The sequence below is a fragment of the Cryptotermes secundus genome, unplaced genomic scaffold (genome assembly GCF_002891405.2).
Source record: "Cryptotermes secundus unplaced genomic scaffold, Csec_1.0 scaffold160, whole genome shotgun sequence".
Classification (NCBI taxonomy): Eukaryota; Metazoa; Arthropoda; class Insecta; order Blattodea; family Kalotermitidae; genus Cryptotermes; species Cryptotermes secundus.
This window is the reverse complement of record NW_019745080.1, coordinates 1,471,764-1,493,810: the sequence shown is the minus strand read 5'-3', so window position 1 is coordinate 1,493,810 and position 22,047 is coordinate 1,471,764. Positions and strand designations below refer to the sequence as shown.

The 22,047-nt window shown below is 42.5% G+C and overlaps 1 protein-coding gene across 2 annotated transcripts in view; it reads right to left on the bottom strand.

Annotated features, from left to right (window-relative positions):
* LOC111874847 (soluble guanylate cyclase 88E) overlaps positions 1-22,047 on the bottom strand; it is a 153,603-nt gene that overhangs the window by 76,129 nt on the left and 55,427 nt on the right. For both annotated transcript variants that reach the window (XM_023870687.2, XM_023870688.2), the window contains exon 2: positions 6,531-6,677. The gene's annotated coding sequence lies outside the window, so the exon portion shown is untranslated. The remainder of the gene's footprint in view (positions 1-6,530; positions 6,678-22,047) is intronic.

Below are 22,047 nucleotides of genomic sequence, written 5' to 3'. Positions count from 1 at the left end.
TGTGCTTAACTAATTAAGCACTACGCCTTGAAGGCGTATGGGGGAGTGGATGTATACACGTATATACACATTTTCTTGACCTAAGCACTAGCTGGAGGTAAATGGTCAGTTTCACGCTCCAGCCGCTTTAACCCAGGGGAAGGAGCCCCAATATCCAGAGGATAGGAGGTTGGGTGGACCCCAGAGCTGGTCTGGACGACGTGGATAAGAGAAAATTATTGACCCTACCGGGACTTGAACTCCGACCCCTCGGTCGTACAGCCCGTAGCCAGTCGCTATGTCGACTACGCTATCCCGGTTCGAGAAAGTAAATTTTCACAGAAAAATACTTGGATTACGTGCAGAATCACTCGTAGGTCTTCGTGCGCGACGTCCTTTATTGTCAAATGTTAACCGAAGTTTTGATGTGTTGATACAGTTTAGTGAAACACTTTAATATCAAACTTCATGATATTCATTTTATAAACTGTGAAGTTATTACATGCGGATAGATCGAGGAACTGACACGGCGAAACTAATAGAACGTTTCTGAAACCCCTCACTACGAATACATCAAACTTTAACGAAACCGGTCGTCTGTTGACGAAGCCTGTTTTGTACAACCAGAAAAGTTTTGCTGCCTGAAATCTAAACTATGTACCTCAAGCAGACAACGTAGACGACATAACTTCAGTTACGGCCTACTTTCTTAGAGAATTACAGATATTTCCTTTAAAGATACAGCGTAAACAATGCCATTGTTAGAGACTTTTTCTTCACAACAGGGATATCCGTTACCTATGAGGCCGATTAAAGAGTTTAGTTCCCAAACACGGGTCGAGTTGGTATCTTGACATCTCGGCCACAAGAGCTCTCAGAGGGACCCGTAACAGATGTTTGAACGAATCAATAAATCAATATCCTAAAGTGATAAGGAACATAAAAACAAGGGTATTACGTGGCGTATAAATCACACAACTTTGGTAGTAAAAATGTGAAACTTACATGGATTATACATCGAGTAGGTATAATGAAACACTTGACAGGGTCGAACGGCAACAGTTACGTCAATTCGATTAAATTGGCTTAAGATCACATGCAGTGGCGGATTCTCTCTATTAGCAGCATAACCGCAGACTCAATAAGTTTGTATGAAAGTTATATTCTGTTTTATTACTTATTCATCTTACATAAGTTAAGTTCATACAGTACAGTCCAGCGGCGTAGTTCATTGAGGCACTACGCTACAGGCTGGAAGGACGTGGGTTCGATTCCTGACGGGTTCACTAGAATTTTCAATTGACCCAATCCTTCCAGCCGCACTATGGCCCTGGGGTTGACTCAACCTCTAACAGAAATGAGTACCAGGAATCTTCCTGGGGAGTATAGGACGGTCAGCGTGTAAAGCTGACAACTTCACCGCCATCTGTGAGCCGATTGTCTAGAAAATGTGGGAGCATTGACGTCTCACGACCTTATGTGCCTCCATGGCTTGCTACAGATGCAAAACTGCTGCTGGTATTCTTTCGGCCGTAACTCATAAATTAAATGTGTTCCCAACACATGTTGATATGGACATTTTTCTTTGTTTTGGTATGAAGAACTCGTGTCCATAGTTTGTCCGCAATTTCAGTTACACTCTGTATATAGAGTTTATATCCCTGTAAGAGAATTCCTACAGCCTGTGAACACCCCACCATAGTTTGTTCGCAATTTCAGTTACACTCTGTATATAGAGTTTATATCCCTGTAAGAGAATTCCTACAGCCTGTGAACACCCCACCATAGTTTGTTCGCAATTTCAGTTACACTCTGTATATAGAGTTTATATCCCTTTAAGAGAATTCCAATAGCCCGTGAACACCCCAGAGTACCTTCAATTCAATAAACTTATGTCGCCACAGGGTGGACAGTATTAATATCCCCCCCCCCAAACTAAACTTGCCCATTTAGTAATAAATCGGTCAACATTCCGCATGGGCACGTGCGCACCAGTCAGTTTATATACACGAAAGTAGACCCACTGAAAATTACACGGCATGGGAGATAAAATCTTGTAATGGAAGCGAAACTTCTTCCGCACTGAATTCAATTTCCATGTCGATTTCAGGACCACTTAAATGTCTATGATGACGCTATATCTGGAAACTGTGGCTCTGATAAGATGCAATCTCATTGCACGCGAAATGATCGAAACTTACAGCAGCAGAGACCGAGAGTCACAAAGCGAAAACAAATTAATTCGAAATATGGCCTGCGTTTACTCAACAATCAAATCGTAAACTTTCAATACTGGGGGGAAAAATAAAACAGAAATACGGGTCTAAAGGAAGCTCTTCTAAATAAGAATGTTTCGTGGAAGTGACAGCAGAGAAATGACTGTTGGCAGACACATCTACCGATATAATACTACGTACATCGACAAGCTCAGATAATGTAGCATCGCAAGATTTCATTATTGTGAATTGTGAACTGGAAAGGATGAGAAAGGTAAGGGTTATGTCATAATCTATGGTAATATCCAGACATTTTCGTGGAGTTAACGGGAGCCGGGATAGCGCAGTCGGAATAGGGAATGGTTACGGGCAGGACCGCCGAGGGGTTAGAGTTCGAGTGGCGGTAAAGCCAAGAATTTTCTCTTCCTCACGTCGTCCAGACTGGCTGTGGGGTCCCCGGGAGCAAATTTGCCGGGGCGTGAAGCTGACCACTCATTTCCAGTTAGTGCCGAGGTCAAGAAAATGTAGATCTATACATCCACTCCCCCATACGTCCTCATGGCGTAGTGCTTAATTAGTCGAACAGAGGGACAGCATTACCTACAACCACGAAAACCTTCGTCGAGACAGCCGATGCCTTGACGGAGGTTCGATTCGAATACCTCCTTAATGCCAGAAGCGTTATCGACTGAGCCACATCTTTCGGTCTGTAAGTTGGCTTCAATGTTGTAACGGAACTTGGAGTAGAAGTTCAGACTCCTTAATATTATATCCATCACACGACGCTTCATCTGCACTAAGGCCCTGGGGACGAATCAGCCTCTAACAGAAATGAGTACCAGGAATCTTCCTGGGGATTGAGGGCGGGCGGCGCGTAAGACTGATAATTTCACCGCTGTCTGTGAGTCGATAGTCTACAGATAAAGTGGGAGCCTCGACGTCTCACAACCAGATGGACTTTCACGGCCTGTTACAGGAATAGCTTTTACCATTCACTCACTCGTGGAGCTGAGCTTTTCTTGAGAAGCTGCCAACTGTGCTGCTATTCAAGAACTTCCAAGAATTTTATGGAAATCGAAGGTTCATTACCGTGTTCACAAGAGCCCTTCACCGATCCCTATCCTGAGCCAGTTCGATCCAGTCCATGCCATTTCATCTAAGATCCATTTTAATATTTTCCACCCACTTACGCCTTGGTCTCCCTAATGGTCTTTTTCTTTTTAGCTTTCCCACCAATATCCTGTATGCATACCGCTTTTCTACAATTCATGCTACATGCCCTGCCCATCTCATCCTCCTTGACTTCATCATTCTAATTATAGTTGGCGAAGAGTACAAGTTATGAAGCTCCTCATAAAGTACTTTTATCCGACCTCCCGTCACTGCATTCCTCTTCGGTCCAAATATTCTCCTCAACATCCTCTTCTCGAACATCCTCAGTCTATGTTCCTCTCTTAATGTCGGAGACCAAGTTTCACACCCATACAGAACAACAGGAAAAATTATAGTTTTGTACGAGTATATTCTAATTTTTACCATTACGTTTCAGAGCTTAAGCGAACTTAGACCAGTCCACTTTCTCAAACTTACCCCCGCAGCTGTATGAAGGCAGATTTTCTGAGAGATGCATATGAGAGATGTATAGTGAGTACACTTAATAAAACGATACTAACAAGAATAAAAACATATAATCTTAGAACACCACCCTATGCTGAAGCTAAAACAAGAGGTAAAATTGTTCCTGTGCTTAACCAATTAAGCACCACGCCAGGAAGAAGTATGGGGCAGTGGATGTATAGACCAAAGTTTCCTTGACCTCGGTACTAGATGGAGGTCAGTGGCTTGCTTCACGTCCAGGTCGTTTTACCCGCGGGAAAATGTCCCCAGTACCCATTGAGTATGAGGCTGGGTTGGCCCCAGAGCCGGTCTGAAAGAGATGGAAAAGTGAAAATTCTTAAAAACTCCGACCCCTCTGTCATCCATCCCGTAGCCACTCGCTATACCGTCTGTACTATCCCCGCTCTAATACCCGCTGTGGTAAATGAACTATAATTCCGAGACGAGCAAACTTAAAAGTTGTGGTATCATTTACGGGTTCATTGCCTCAATAGCGAAATCCCTGCCTGATAATATATCGGAAAATCTCGTGGCAATTAAAGGTTCATGTTTCCCAGGAAATTATACAGTCGTTGTTGTTGTTATCCTTCCTTCTGCTATCCCCTCCTTTGCTTTCCCTCGCTTTATATCGCTCTCATGTTGCGTAGCTCAAAGCCTTCGAGAAAATAATGTCAGCTCAGAAAGAAAAGAATAATCTTAGCATAAAATAGCAAAGTCTTTCCAACATCTGCTTAAATCTATACCATGAAGAATAAGGATATAGCAATACGCGTCTTGAACCTCTGTAATATAATTAGAAAATTGCCTCCATGCTCCATAAGTTTTCATGTTTTCAAGTCAGTGATCCTTCATATTGTAGCATGAAGACCCATTGCTAAGTAATGACTCTGTAAACATCGACCGTTGCTAGGCAACAGATACCTAAAACGCACCACTGCATTAACTGGGAAGCACTGTTCTCTACAAAATCCGTGGGACAGCTATGTGATAAAATAACAGAAAAATTGTTGAAACCGGTGTTTTCTACGCCGTCCTTGCCGTGGTATTATAAGCAGGACAAGTCTAGAATTTAGTTAGATGTGAGACAGTCGCCAGCAAGTAAGCTGAGGCATCTAAGGCGTTGGAAGCCGTTACCAGACAATGACTGGTGAAGACACAGCAGATTGAGAAGACTTAGTACGTGCTGTAGTGAATTGCAGAGTGTCTGAATTAGCGATAGCGCTATAGTGACTTGTAGTTACGATCTGTAGATGTTCAATAAATCCAATTACCAATCCAAACACCGTCAATAGTCTCTCCACAAAACGTGGTATCATGGTTTGGGTTGTTTTACCGTTTCACCTTGTAGACGGACAGTCACAATTCGGAAGAACACGCTGCTGCCACGTTCAGGATTAAATTATGAATCCTTGATGTCAGAGGTAGGATATTCCCCCGAAACGTAGGTGTCCGCCTACAAGCTACTGACAGCCTCGTAAAATATCAAACAGGAAATAATTTTTTAAACTGACTGAAAGTATTTCGTTTTGCAACAGCCTTGAGGGCAAAAATCTGTGTCTTTTGAAGTGTTCTCGACGTAGCTGTAAAACACCGAGCTGATAGCTAGTAAAGTGTATCTAGAAGGTAGAGACATTCAATTCCTGAAGATTTACGTGTATGAAAACTTTACGGCTGCACTGCGAGATTTATGAGTTATGAGAATAAGGTGCTGCCCTTCTCTTTAGAAGGAGTCTCGTGAATTTATTTTCGACAGAAATACATTTCAACGAAGCTTGTTTTTCCATTCTCATATAACAATTCTTATCTTACGCAACTTCCGAATTGAATCGTTCCAGTAAAACCGCAGAAACTGATAAACTGAAACGAAAAGTTTGCCACCAGATATGGAACTTCTACAAGAGCACTTTGAAATATCCAGTAAATATTGTAAACATTCCAAATTATGTTTCTAAAAATGGAAGCGGATTAACATTTCAGAATATTCACATTCATGCGATAATGTGCGGAAAGGCCGCGCCATAGCTCAAGCGGTTAGTAGCTGGCTTCTCACCGCGGCGGCCCGGGATCGATCCCGGGTCTGGTCAAGTGGGATTTCTGGTGGACAAAGTGGCGCTGGGGCAGGTTTTCTCCGAGTACTTCGGTTTCCCCTACCAATCTTCATTCCACCAATTGCTCCACAATCACCCTCACCTATCATCTGGGGCTGGTACAATAGGCCAGAAGTGACCGCAGTACAAGGGACTTAGTCCCACCCCACTAGCAATAAAAAAAATGCGATAATGTTAGCACACTTTTCTCGCTATTTTATATGACTGCACTTCTTTCCCGGATAAATTAATGTGAATTGACGGCAATTTACGAAAAGGTTCTCGAAAATATTGTGGCATGTAGACCCTTGCTAAGCAACGGGCCCAAAATAAGCAGCTGTACAATAGTCGTTGCTGAGTAACGATTCTGTAAACAACGGTGGTTGCTAGGTAATGGCCTTAACAGACATGCACGCTTCAAAAGAAAAGATGTTGGAAGTGGTGTTCTCTGTGCGGTCCGTGCCCAGGCTATATAATGAGGGACAGCTGTCATTAGAAGAGCGTCATAAGACGGCATTGAGAAGAGTAGGAGGTTGCTATGAGATAGCTGCCAGTCTGGGCGTCAGTCAGTGGAGTGGAGTGAGCTGGTTATCACAACTGGGGCAGTAACCAATATAAAGTTTAAACTGACCTATTAGACTACAGCGCAGTGTTCGAGACTCTGATTATGATCGGCGTTCTCTCTCCATCCTTCGACTTTGACAACACATGGTGTTACACGGGCTGCTCTGTAGGCTTCGCTCCGAATGTGGCCACAGGCAAGACAGAAGGCAGCGGTCTGAAAGAAAACACAGTCATTGTACTTCACAGAATCGAACGGGTAGCCGGAGATGAAATAACAACCTACAGATCGGATATTGCGAGACGTGATGATCTTCAGTCTATACGGATTAATGAACCCAGACAGATCCTAATTTCGGACTGTACTCACCGAGGTTTTACAGGCTTTTCTTCATCATCTCCAGTAAATGCAGGAGTAAGGCAAAACAAAAAGGTAAATGCCCTGTGCTTAACTAATTAGGCACAATGCTATGAAGATGTATGGGAAAGTGATGAATAGATCCACCTATTCTTGATCTCGGAACTATTTGGGAGTAGTCAGCTTCATGCCCCGGCCGCTTTATCCCGAGAAAAGAGCCCTCGGTACCCACTGGATTGGAAGCTGGGTGCCCCCAGAAATGGTCTGGACGACGTTAAGAGGAGAATAATCTTGCCCCTACTGGGACTCGAACTCCGAACCCTCGACCATCCAGCTGGTAACCAGTCGCTATACGGACTTCTCTTTCAAATGCAGGGGTAACACTTTGAAATAGGCTACGACTGTATCCTTCAAATTGCTTTTCTATTCAGAATTTATGACCATTCACGTATCTTAATAGCAGATAGACTACAATAAAGTGCCGTTAAGTAAACTAAGAATCAGTCTACACAGAAGGATGAGCCATGCTACCTACGCAGAAATGGAATTTCCTGCGGCAGCTAACGTAGACTGACCCGCATCTCATACATGCCAGAGAAGTGGTCGAGGAGTCACGGCGATGCGCCCATTTTCGTTTCTCCTTTTCCCGAGACATGGAACCCAACAATCCTACCGGAGAATTGTAATATATGTATATACGTATATCTATGAATCAGTTGTCAACATTTAAAATACACTGTTCATTCGCAGGGACTTGCCACAAATAAAACCATAATGGTTACTTCATTTCTTTAACAACACGCTTTCACCTAATCGCGTTGCAAACGATATGGTTTTTTTTAATTCGCTTAGTTGGGGTGGAGTCCAACTGGGTCCACTTGGCACGGCGGCCACTGATTGGCCTATTGTAGTCTGCCCCGGGTGATTATGATGATGGAGAATTTGGTGGAATGAAGATTGGCAGGGGAAACTGAAGTACTCGCAGAAAACCCGCCCCAGCGCCATTTTGTGCACCACAAATTCCACTTGACCAGACCCGGGATCGAACCCGAGCCGCCGCGGTGGGAAACCAGCGACTAACAGCTTGAGCTATGGCGCGGGCTTATATGATATAGTTACCATCATCGCAACTCCATGGAGCTGATTCCTTGTAATGCCAACCATCGCTCAACTGCACAAGAAATTCCTAGCGTTTTAAGGAATTTGAAGGTTCATTTCCATGTCAATAAAAGTCCACCATTGGCCCGTATCCCAAGCCGGTCTCCTAAACGCTGTATTCTTTTAGATTCTAAACGGTTCTGACGATGTTGTATAATACTCAGAATTACTGGGGTTTTGGACTTTCCATCGTTCGGTATTCTACAGAATAGAAAACACGGCAGTTCGGAAACTGGGTCCGTTTTATTCCTCGGGTGAGTCGGGAAGACGTCTACTCAGTTGGGTCCCTTAGAAAGCGTAACCTCGATCACTGGACAACCCCTATCAGATTCTCACAGACATTTAATCACCTGATACCAGGCTAATTCGGCGGGAGATAAAAGGAAAATATGCAATAACAATTGTGACAGAACACGCAAATGCCTGGAACTAGGATGAAAAAGGAGATAGAAATTTGTGCTATAAATCTAGCCAACAAAACCAAGTGCATGAGCACCAATGCAAAGAAATGTTCTTTTGTGTTTTTAGAACACCAGACGATGGACAAAAAAAAAGAGCAATCATGAGTGCTACTCTTCACTGCCATAACCCTTTAGCATCCACAGGTGATTCCATAATACTTAATATCCAATTACCATTATTCTCTCATCTACGCCTAGGTCTTCCGAGTGGTCTCTTTCTTTAGGTTTCTACCATATCCCTGAATGCATTACTGTTCTCTCTCATGAGTGCTACTTGTTCTATTATTACATACATGGCAGCTTCAGGAAAAGAAACGTAAGTGCACTAGCGGCCCAGACGAAATGCAGTAAACTCTCGTTACAACGTACCCGGATATAACATAAAAAATTTTGCTGCGTATGATTATGAATTTTTAGACATGTCGAGACAATAAAGTTTTCAAGTTAGAAAAGTATATAAAACAAAAAAGAGCCCCAATATAAAAACCTTTATATAATGACAACGTGTATCTGTTTTATTATGTGTACTGGGTATGTATCTTATGGTGTAATTCTGTGAATACATCTTCACTCGCTTATAGCGGACATCGGCGGTAACGGGCGCCTTGCTCCCTTATTAGTCCGCTATAATGAAGGTTTACTGTACATCGATTACGTCGAAACAGATTTTACTGGTTGGACGGATTTAACTGTTGTCTGGTATTGAGTTATCAACAATGGCCTATCGAGCAACAGTCGATTTCGTTCTTAAAGTAACATAGCCAATAGTATATAAGAAAATGTGTGCAATATCTTCGCATAGAATTTTTAACCTTAAAATGGATGGTACACTTAGCAAACACTGTGCTTTCAAGGTTTAAGAATATAAAAAAAATTCTCTCCATAACCCGGAATACAGATAGACCAACAACCAAATTAACATAGCAGTCGCGAGCCACATTCGACCCTCAAGCCCTATTTTTACCAACAACAGAATAACTTGAAAGCCGTCACTGACTTCAGCATGTAATGGATGATTTCGAAACGTTCTGAAGCTAATTAATATGAACACCAAGCCGCGGACTCTGCTGCCAGCGTTATTGTTTTCTCGGCCGTGTTGGGGCTGCAGTAAATACCAGGTACATGTTACGCTGTGACGTCAGAAAACTTGTTTAAAGTATGGTCACGTGTTTCTGTTGGACTATACTATATGAATAAGGAGATATAAGGATTTGGACCACGCGCACACGACACATTTCGCTTGCTTCGGAAAGGAAGTTCAAACGCATCGCTGAATTGTCTGACATGTAAAGTTAAGTTCCTTTCCCATTAGCGTTAGCGGCGGGCCATATCGAACCATTAATCAACTAGTTCAATATACTGTCCGGTAAATATAGTTCATATTCATGAAACAAGTGGCAACAATATCCATCTTCTCTCACTGAGATTTTGTCTCGATGCAAAATCATATAGATTCAGATCCATTAATCCTGAAGGCCACATAACCAAGGTTTATAATTATGTTGTCAAATACTTCCTGCAACACAAGTATGGAACTACGTGCCGTATGAGATGTGATACTGTCACGTATTTAGGGTCGTGACCAATAATAACGCGTTCTGAATTGCATGACTATATTTATTGAAATTTCTTTTACAATCACTCTTAACCACAAACAATTTACAATATCTCACAATCCGTCTTCTAAAATTGCCTTCATTAGTCGTTGTTTGGTAACGGGTCTCAACAATGGAGATTCTTCAGCTTCCGTGCTCACGACCTTGCCCGCTGGTTAACACTCCACAACTGAAGTCACAACTGAACTCATTTACTGAACTGAACTTCCAATTATTTTTCACCTCTCGTTATATAAATTCGGGTAGTACCTCGCGGAAAACACGTGTCACGTGTCAGAATGAGTGTTCATTGGTTCGTTACCCAGCCCTGGGTATGGCGCGGACCACATAGAAAACACATCTTCCAATACCTTTTCTATTGATACCTGCGTGTATTTCGGGCGTTGCCTAGAAACGGGTCCACATGCCACAATATCTTTTGAAAATATCCAAGAGAACTTCGAACGTCCAACTTACTGTACAATATGCACGGTAAGTTTTCCATATGTCGTCCTTGGGGGAGGGGATACCTTGCGACCCAATCAATGTCTAGATTATACAGGGCCGAGTAATAGGATGACCTGAGAATGATGAATTTGAAAGGATCTGGAAGTAGTGATAGTAGCCTAATGAAGGTACCATACAGGATTATGCATTGGGGGGAAAAGATAAAAACCCCAAAAACCTCCATCAGGATAACCCGTGTCTCGGCTGATTTTCTAGTCGAACACCTCACGAAAACAATTCCGGAGAGTTTCCTCTATACAGACGTGTTGCGAAATTAAAAAATTCCCCACCAATTCAGTACAACGCCTAGACTTCTTCCGAGATGTATCGGACGTTTGGGAGCCCACATATCGGCTAAATAAAAAGGTGTTTTCTTTATAACATTCTAATTTGAATTCAGCATCAGTCAAACCGTTGTCAATGGACGAAATTCTCGTAACGTCTTATACTTTTCTGTATTTATAGCAATGAACGTTCTGGTTTCGTAGTAGCAAATTTCTCGACTAACTGAACAATCAAAGATGTAAGTCTACTAATATCAATATGCATTTTAAAACACTTAAAATGTTATCTTGAAGACATAATTATTCTCTTTATAAAGAGCGTGATTTGTCTACGGAATAGGAGCAATTGTCAGTACAATTATCATGAGGCATCAGTACTGGACCAACATGGATACTTCTCTTACCTTATTTCCAGTAAAAAGACACGAACAATGATATTAAGTTATTTATATCAATGCTGTAAATTTATCTCATCACATCACGTAAGTTAATAGGCTTAAGCGTACAAATTCTGTCTTCCTTTAATTTAGTTTGTTTGTATGTCTTTTTCTCTCTCTCTCTCTCTCTCTGTCTCTCCTTCTTTTGCCGTGTTCTTTTCTATGCCCGCATGTTTCATCTTTTCGTCTTGCATATTCTATCATGTTTTAAGAAAAAACAAAGGCTCTAGTTTAGTGATTTTTTGTATCAGACTATACTGCGTCACATCTCACATGACAGTACACTTCTTCACATAAATCTCACTTAAAAGCAATGTCCATAGTCTCTCGACAAACCTTAACCGTTACGATACATTACACTATACATTACGGTTATTTTAAAGTGGGCCTATTCTGAATCATTCCTAAGATTATAAATAGACATACGCAATCACGACACTTATAGACAATAACAAAATTATGTGACCTTGCATGAAAAGCCGTAGTGTGACATAAGGAGGAAATGTTAGGGGAAATAATCGTGGCCGCTTGGCACGTCTCATCATTGATCTGTGATGTTACTGCAGTTGTAATTGTAATCGTATATTTGTTGCAGTTGTAATCGTATTTGCAATATATTCATTTTGTGTAGAGTGTCCTTTATTGCTTGTGTAGTCTTGTGTGCTGTGTTTTGATCGAGTGTGGTATGTCATTTTGTGTGATGTATGTTATTTATGTGTTGTGTCTTAGTGTATCACTGCCACCGGGTAAAAACCCATTTGCAGTTTAAATAAATAAAAATAATTCTGGCCCAACAAAACCATTGCCAATATTACCTTCGTTTTATCTTACTCTTGTGAAGATCTTACTAGGTATAGACTCTTGACTAGATTCAATATGTTGGGGATTACCTCATTGTTACGCATAATCGCCATGTTTGTAACTACTAACTTAGTAACAATATTTATCATACACAATGTGCATGTGTATTTATGATCTACTTTCATGTCAAATTTTACATGCCTAGCTCAAAAGTTTTAACAGTCACTGTGATAGCTGTCAATATTGTGAGGGGCTATGAGCTGGGCTGTCGGGGTTTGCGGTTGGGTAAAGAAACTGCTCTCTATTCCACATCGTCCAGACCGATTCTGGGGCACATTCAGCCTCCTGTGCAATGGGTATCTTGGGCTCTTTTCCTTGGAGTCAAAGCGGCCGGGAAGTGAAGCTGAGCACTTTTCGCTATCTAGTGCCGAGGTCAAGAACTCTCCCATACGTCTTCACGGCATACAGCTGAATTAATTCAGCACAGAGACAATTTCAGATTCTTGCCACCATCACACGGAAAATCAAATAAATTTATCGTACGGTAGCCATAATGCCCTTTAACATTCTACAAAAAATAACAAAATAAGTTTTTCCTTAAGGATATATTACAATCAACCGTTTCAGAACACTCTATTAAATGGCATTCCGACCGCAGAAATCATTCATGATGTCACTCTCGATTATTATCACTCATGGAGCTGAGCCCTTCTTGAGAAGCCGCCAATTTGCAGCTACTCAAGAACTTCCCAGCATTTTATGGAACCCGAAGTTTCATTACTGTATTCATAAGAGCCCTCTACTGGTCCCTATCCTCAGCCAGATCAATCCAATCCATACCATCCAATCCTATCTCTCTAAGATCCATTTTAATATTGCACACCCACCAACCCCTTGGTCTTCCCAGTGATCTCTTTCCATCTGGGTTTCCCACCGATATCCTATATGCATTCTTCCTCTCCCCCATTTGTGCTACATGCCCTGCCCATCTCATCCTCCTTGACTTGATCATTCTAATTATACTTGGAGAAGGGTATAAGTTATGAAGCCCCCTTCCTGTCGATTGTAAGAAATTAAAAAAAAAACTATTTGGGTGAATTTCAATGGCATAATATTCATACCAAATTTTACCAAAATCGGTTAACAGGTTCAAAAATTACAATGGGGGGAAATAAGTGTTAGAGATTCCATGTCTACTTGTTTGCCTCTTACTAAGCTGTTGTGACTCCAAGAAATGATCTATCACAACTAAGGATCTCCACCAGGGGCCAGAAGTACAGCAGACGCACCCCTTTCCGACCGAGAGCCTCCACATCCACCCGCACGATTTCACAGTGTCCATTCAGAACACAAAGGAGCCAAAAGTCGCCGTATCTCCCATTGGTATAACGTGCTCATAACAAACCCGGACATAATGTACTGTGAATGCCGTGACGGGCGGCTTGGTGAATGGGTCGTTCAGCGAAGGCAGTGTCAAATGGTACTGCGTGATGGAAATCTTAATGAGACCTTCTGACACCTGAATAACTCGAGATTATATCTTAATTCAGCACAGATGTCTCTTCTATATAAAACTGGCACACTTCTCTTCGCAAAAGCAACTAACCAAGAATAAGCGGACATCTGATTTATCGAGCTAATTGGTTGAAGCGATAAACTAAAAGGGTAAAGTTGTTATTGTGCTTAATTAATTAAACATTACGCCATGAAGACTTAAAGGGGAGTGGATTTACAGGTGCGCGTATTCTTGACCTAAGCAAGAGTTGGAGGTGAATGGTCAGCTTCGCGCCCCGGCCGTTTACCCCCGGGGCAAGTTTCAAATTAGGTTATTTTTTGTCGATGAGGTTTGGACTGTTTTATTTTTACAACGGTAAAAGTAAAAAAAAGTAAAGCTATCCCTGTAACAGGCCGTGAAGACCCATAGGGTTGTGAGATGTTGAGGTTCCCACATTTTCTGGACAATCGGCTCATAGATGAAGGCAAGGTTGTCAGCCTTACGCGCCGGCCGCCCTTTACCTCCAAGAATATTCCTGGGACTCATTTCTGTTAGAGGCTGAGTCGACCCCAGGGCCATGGTGCGGCTGGAACGATTAGGTCAATTGAAAAAAAATCTAATGACCTCTTCGGGACTTGAACCCGCGACCTTCCAGCTTGTGGCATAGTGCCTCAACCAACTACGGTACCGCGTGCCCCATTTTTACAACGGTAGCATTTCTTATATATTACCTTTCTAACGTATAAATTTTTACTATCAGAGACGTTTCAGCTACTTTTATAGAAGCCTTTTAAGGACTCTGTATATACTGTCACGTGTAGGTGTGACTATAGACGGGGTCTGGATTAGTAAATCGATTTACTGACCACGTACATACATGACTAGAGACTACAATCACAGTGACACCGGTAATCTCCACAATTCACAAATCACCATAGCATCCGCTAGGTCTTTCCAGTCTGTTGTCTCTCCTTCAGCCATTCCCTGGCAACTGCTTCTAACAGCACAATTTCATCCATCATCAACAACCAAATTAAATAAAATGTTAGTGATCATTCATGTCATAATAAAGAACCAAAAACTGTCAGTACGACGAACAAAAACATTCCATGATAACCCGAGTATCTCAGTCGGTATAACGATGGGTTACGGGTTGGAAGTTCGGGGTTCTATTCCCGGCGTGTGCAAAGAAACTTTTCTCTGCTCCAAAGCGTTGAGACAGGCTCTGGGTTAAACCTAACCTCCTATCCAGTGGGTACCGGACTCTCACCTACCAGGTTAAAGAGGCCGGGGCGTGAAGCTTACCACTGACCTCGCTCTAATGCCGACGTCAAGAATGGTGACGCTATACCTCTACTCACCCATATGTATTCATGGCGTGGTGTTTAATTTATTAAGCACAGGGACAACTTTACCTTAGCATTAAGTTATCAAACTGTCAACGCAATTCCTGTGGAAAGGGCTGAAGTGTAATATTACACATAAGAGCTATGACACGGAAACACGAAGCTGGGCACCCCGGCGCCCTGAAGTGGATCCACGTCTTGAAGGAGAGCACGTAACCAATAGAACTGGAGAGAAAGGGCAAACATACAACTTCCTCTCGAGGGATCCCATAATTGGGGCCGGGTTTATGAGGTCACGTCAAAGACACAGTTGTACACAGACAAGATTCAAACCTCTACTAAATAGAGAAATCGAGAATGAGACGGGACGAGCAGTACAACAGAAGACATACACAGGAAATAACTTCATAGGAAGTTGAACAAACTGAAGAATTTGACATCCGGTGAAGTGTATACTAAAGAACTCTTCGACATACAGCAATCTCTTGTTTCGTAGTAAGCCTCAGGCAGCTAGTAAACTAATGCACTGCCTATCAGACGATTCGGGTTCGATTTGTGGGATTAATTTGATACATTTTATACATTACCACGTCAACAACTCGATTCCCTGTGATTGCAAGAATTTTTCCTCTTCTCCACGGCGTCCAGACCACATCTGGGGCCTACCCAGTCTCCTACCCAATAGGAACCTTACACTCTTTCCCCAGGGATAAAGCCACTGGGGCGTGAAGCTGACTATTCATGGAATAAGTCAGAGTATAGTGACTCTCAGAGCCGTCCGAGAGTAAAATACGGTCATGAGTAGCATGGTACTCGGAGCCAAGAATCACTGTGCTGGCGAGGCCCAGCAGAAATTTACTGTAGTGAACTGAGCATTCACCTCCCTCTAGTGACGATGTTAAGAGTGTGTTGAGCTGTATATCAACTTCCCTATACATCGTCATGGCATAATATTTAGTTGAGCACAGGGACAAATTTAGCTTTGCCCTGAGAACAGCTTTTTAACCACGTGTGCACCATTGTTTCCTGGCGCAAAGGTTTGGGAGTAAGGATACGCAACAGGTGTCAGAAGCAAATCCCACTTGTGTCCCTAGAGTGAATTTCTAGAGTTATATATATATATAGGTATTTTAAATAACTGCCAGAGCATCCAAAATTGATGGATACATCTTGGGCACTTCTCCATTCAAATTCAAAATAGGCTCTAGAGAGTAGGCGAGCAAGACAGAGGAACTTCCTGCAAAATCAATCGAGTAAAGACACATGATTGATTATTTGTAAAGCACTGATTTATTTTCAAGAGAGACGAAGATGTATTTCCACTCAATACGCCAGAGGGATGTCCAAAGTTGACATCATCATCATCATTGGTGAAATATCCCTTTTTAAGCCACAGCCTTCCTTAGAAAATTCTGCAATATTGCATTCGTTTTTCATGTCTTTTGATTTCGTGACAATTTTTTACAGAGCAAGGTCGCCAGCCTTGTATCCAACCCCCAACGTGGAGGACCAGGTCCCTGTATTTATGTCCCCCAGTGTCAGGGTGGCCCAATTGTGCTACCAGACACCCGGTTCCCTTTTCGTCGTCTTCCATGACCCGCAGGGCTACGGTGGAGGTAGTCTAACCAGTCTCCTCTCGGCATAATCTACTGATAATTATTCTTATGATATAACACAAAAAAAAAAGTGTTTTTGTACTTTGGTATTTACTAAGTCTAACAAAAAATTAACAAGTAATGTAGATTAAGAGATAATTGCCTGTATTATATTGTCACGTGAATTGACGGGGTTTTGGAGTAGATGACTGGATTTATTACACATACACTCAACTCGTAACTACAAGTAATAGAGCGCTATCGCTGATCTATACACTTTACAGTTCACCGTTACACACACACTTGGGTTATGAGACTTCACTAGTCGTATTCTGGCAATGGATTTATAACAATTTCACTGTAACTTCAAATCACACATGAAGTCTTCTTTTCACAGCCTAATTCCTTCCTTGCAATCTCTTCTCAATCATCACTGACTGCCGCCTCAAGAGACTCTCTCAGTTATTATTCAGCCGGTCCGGGATTTTCGTTGTATAGCCTCGGGGTGGTCCCAACAGAAAACACCATTTCCTAACAATCCCTTCATTGTTGCTTACGTATTCGTTGTCGCGGGAACCTGTTTACCGAGTCGTTGCCTAGCAATGAACGTCTACCCTGACTCCACTATGCCGGCTTTCAAGAGTCATGTCACAGTATCAGACTATGGTAAGTAACTCTAAATTTCATTACCGTGTTCAGAAGAGTTCGTCACTGTCCCCTGTCAGGAGCCAGATGAATCCACTCCACGTTTTCAGACCATATCTCTTTAATATCCCTTTTCACATTACCCTCCCATATAAAGCTGCTCTTCCAAGTGATCTATCTTCCTTTCAAGTTTCTCGACCAATTTTTTTATTCATTTTCCCTCTCTCCCATTCGTGCCACATTATTCCACCTCTCTCGCTGTCTTTCCTGTTCGCCCTCCTAATATCTGGTAACGAGTGTGGGTTGTATATCTCCTCGTTCCGCAGTTTTCTCGAGGTTCTCGTCACTTTCTCTCTCATAGGTCCAAAACATTTTTCCCAGTACCTAATTCTGAAAACCCCTCAATCTATGAAGAATTATGTTCTGGGATGTGAAGCTGTTTGTCAAGCAAAATGTAACCGACGTTTCGGTGGAACTTAATGCCTCCATTTTCATAATTGAAGAATAAGCAAAGCAAGTAACCAGCAAGGAGTACGCAGCAAGCGGAGCCAAGGCACCATAAGGTGTCACTTCCCAGAAGGTAATACTCTTCACAGCCACCCTGTGGGAACATATAATCCAAAAATAATGCTCTTCTCTCAGTATAAGAAAACAAGCTTCACATCCAGGCAAGACACCAGGTAAATGTATGACTTGTATATGTATACTATAAGAATCTATACCGTACACATATATAAAATAATTCTGAAATGTAATTTTATCGCATTAATAGAGACTGATCGTACAGCCGCGATAGCTCAGTCGGTACAACGACGGGCTACATGCTGGACGGCCAGGGTTCAATTCCCGGCGGCGAAGTGTTTTTCTCTATTCCACAGTGTTCAGACCGGCTCTGGAGCCCACCCAGCCCCTTAACCAATTGGTACCGAGCGCCCTTTCCCCGGATATAAAGCGGTCGGGACGTGAAGCTGACCACTCACCTTCGTCTAATACTGAGATAAAAGAGAACGGTGGAGCTATATCTTCACTCCCACATACGTCTTCATGGCATAGTGCTTAATCAAGTACACGGAATATTTTGCATTTTTCATGGACATTAATCGTTACATCTGCCACGTGCATGGCAAAGGGCAAGTGTCATAAACGACCATATCCTCGATACATTGAGCCCAATTCCAGCCATTTGCAGGGACGTTGCAAATTTTTGCGGTTTAATTAATTCGTTGGCGCAAACTCTTGACTGTGTGTGATACGCAGAAATGTCATTGAAATCTAGATCAATTACAGTGGTCAAAACATTGAACAATTAAAATACCACGAGTGCACAAGTTAGTGCATAAATATAGTATTTATCCTACACATCACTCTCCTATTCATAACGTTCATCAGCACGATCCTGTATGCTCTATCCCGTAACAGGCCGTGAAGGCCCACAGGGCTGTGAGACATTGAGATTCCCACATTGTATAGACAATCGGTTCATAGATGGCGGTGAGATTGTCAGCCTTAAGCGCCGGCCGCCCTTTACCCACCAGGAACCTTCCTAGTACTCATTTCTTTTAGAGGCTGAGTCGGTTCCTGGGCTATAGTCCGGCTGGAATGTTTAGGTCGACTTAAAAATTCAATGACCTCATCTGGAATCGAACCCACGACCTTCTGGCTTGTAGCAAAGTGCCTCAACCAACTACGGTACCGCGTGCCCCAGGTAGCAGAACAGAGTTTTGAAGATGGAAGTGATATATTCCTCTGAAACTTCGGTTGACTTTCAGCGGACTACAAGGCTTTATATCCCAGAAGGTAGAACTGTTCATGAGGTTCCAAAATATCATCTTCAAAATCGCCTGAAAATGCACACCCGCACAAGAAACAGGAGAAATAACAAAAGCACCGCAACCTGCAGTACATCTACCTTCCGGAGAGTCGAAGTGTAAGCCAAGCAAACATCCAGAAGTATAAAGAACTTTACCCACCAGATTTGAATAATTCAACACTTAACTGCATATCACTAAGCAGTTAAAATAAGTATTGAGCATGTTCATTGGAACATGCTCACCACGATAAGTTCTCTTTCCTTTTCTATATGTAAACCACAAAATGTACTTATTATCCACACTTAATGGATAGATTGTATAATTATTGGAGTTAAAAAAAAAGTATAAGGAACTATGAACAACTAGTACTTCCACCGGACTACACGGTGTCACATCCCAGAAGACAGTACTCTTCCTAATGACCACCGTGATAACCTCAAACCCAATAAGGTAACGTTATGATTTTGTACATTTCAGCCTTTACGTTTTTAAATAAGGGCGGAAGTAATCGCGTATAACTTGTTAACTTGGGCTGTTGAGGATTTTATTTACAACTGGCGCCCGGAAGCTCAGACCTCCTCCCAATCCTTCTATATGTTTTTTCTTTCACTGTCTCTACAGCCCCTTGGGCCCTGGTCTCTGATTTTCAGTTTCATGATCATTTTACAGACGGTAGGACTCCTTGGATGTGTGATCAGCTCGTCGCGAGGCTGCTACCTAAACACAGGACAACACAAACACAGAATAAACACATACACATACCAAACATCCATACCCTGAGTGGGATTCGAAACCAAGATCCCGACTTCCGAGCGAGCGAAGACAGTTTATGCCTCAAACAGCGCGACTACCGTGACAGGCGCCTCTACACGTATCGGGAGTAATTTCCCCCAGGGGTAAGACTTCTAGAGCTTGAAGTTGAACGCCCATTTCCAGCTACCAAATAATGTCGAGAAAAATAATATGCAGGTTCTTACGTACACCGCAGGGAAAACACAATAGACCACTGTAGGTCGCGGTGCAAGGGCCGAGAAGGCCTACCCCTCATACGTACACGGCCCCATACGCCTTCCTTGCGCAGTTATAACTTCCGTACGCAATTTACTTCGATGTCAATTCATTGTAGCGGGTAGACCCGTTACTGGGTAACAAACGCAAACATGTCTCCACTGCAACGAATCAGCATGCACCAATAGCGGTATTAGAATCTAAAGGGTTCTGATGATGGCTCAAAACACTCAAAATTACTGAGTTTTTGAACTTTTCCCATCGTCCGGTAGTCTAGAAAATAGAAAACACGACGTTTCGGAAACTGATCTGTTTCCTTCTTCAAATGAAGTAAGCGAAGACACCTACTCAGTTGGGTACTTTAGACAGAGCGATTGAGGTTAGCACCTTCTCTGAGACCCAGCCGAGCAGGTGTCTTCACGTCCCTCACTTGAGGATGGAAACAGATCGAGTTTCTGAAACGTCGTGTTTCCTATTTTCTAGAACACCGGACGATGGATAAAGTTTAAAAAGCAAGTAATTCTGAATTGAGTTACTGTTAGAAACGGGGTATGTGGTCCGTGCCGATGCGTAATAAGGAAGGCAATTGGGGTGACCAAGTCAGTAGTTCAATAAGTCCTGACATACTCGACCATGCGACAAGGCAACCTGAGTATCCACAGACTTCTGGAATCGACCACGTGACAACAAGTGCTGAGCAGATCTGCCTATCTCAGTTTGTCGCCAAGACGAACTGATTGGCGGTAAACCGCCAGTCGTAAAATAAGTCTGACTCTGACCAAGTCAGTTCAGTTAGAAGGGAGCCACCATTCAGACAGGTCTTTAGCATGGAAGCAGAGGAATAGTCACTATTAGAAGCAGTTACTAAGTAACTAGTAGTGAATACACTGCGGGCTGAAAAAGACAATGTGAGTGGCTGTGATCTGTAAAGTGTAGTCACCACTCGTGAGTGGATAAGTGGTCAATAAATTCAATATCCGATCAAAAACCCCGTCGAGAGTCACTCAAACATGTGATAATATTATGACCGCACAGCCTTGGCCATGTACTTCATTGCGTTATAGAAACTAATTGTTTTATATAAAGTAGATTCACCGCTCAGGGTGATAAGGCACAGATGAGAGTGGTACGATGAATGGGTCGGTTAACACTGTCTAATGGGGAAAATTGTGTATATCGCTTGGCTTCACATCGCTGTTACTCCACTGTCAACCATCCGCGGCTTCACAACTGCTCTGAATGGGCCATTACCGTTATTCTAATTACATCTCTATGGACAGCTAATGGAATCAAGTTTACGTGGGACTAGACTAATAGATTTAATCCTAGTGAGATTTTCATTCTGCAGTAGGTCCTTTTTTTTCGATGTCTTCGTTCTTATACACTATACAGAGTGTAGATGAAATGTGCGGGAAAAATTTGGACACGAGTTCAACATAGTAAAACAACAACAAAAAAATCCACATCAAAATGTGTCCGGAAACGTTTAATTTGTGAGATACAGCTTAAAGAGTACATTTGCACTAAGTGCTCTAAATGTTCTCAATGTAGTAATGTGTGGGCAGGGATTTTTTGGCGTTTGGTAGGCCCGCATGTTTGTCCACATCGGCTTACAGGCAACCACTACGAAGATTCCCTCTTACATAATCTGGCAAAGCTACTGGAAGATGTACCACTGGCAGTCACAGCACGAACGCGGTACAAGCGCGATGGTGCTCCGTGCTGTACGAGATGTTCTCAGTAACACCTGTCATGCCCAACGGACAGGTAGAGAAGGACCCACTGCATGGTCTCCGGGCTCCACGCACAGATTTGAATCCTCTGGATTCTTACCTGTGGGGACACCTGAACAACCTTGTGTCTGCAGCTCCTGTTGATGACGGAGAGACACTTCATAGCACTGTGGATGCCTGTCAGACTATCACAGCTGCCCCGGCATCTTTGTACGGATGTGGAGATCCATGGTGAGAAGTTCTGAGATGCGTACTTAATTTCATGGCAGATATCTTGATCACTTATAAATGTACTCTTTCAGCTGTAACTCACAAATTAAATGTTTTCGGACACATGTTGTTATGTACAATGT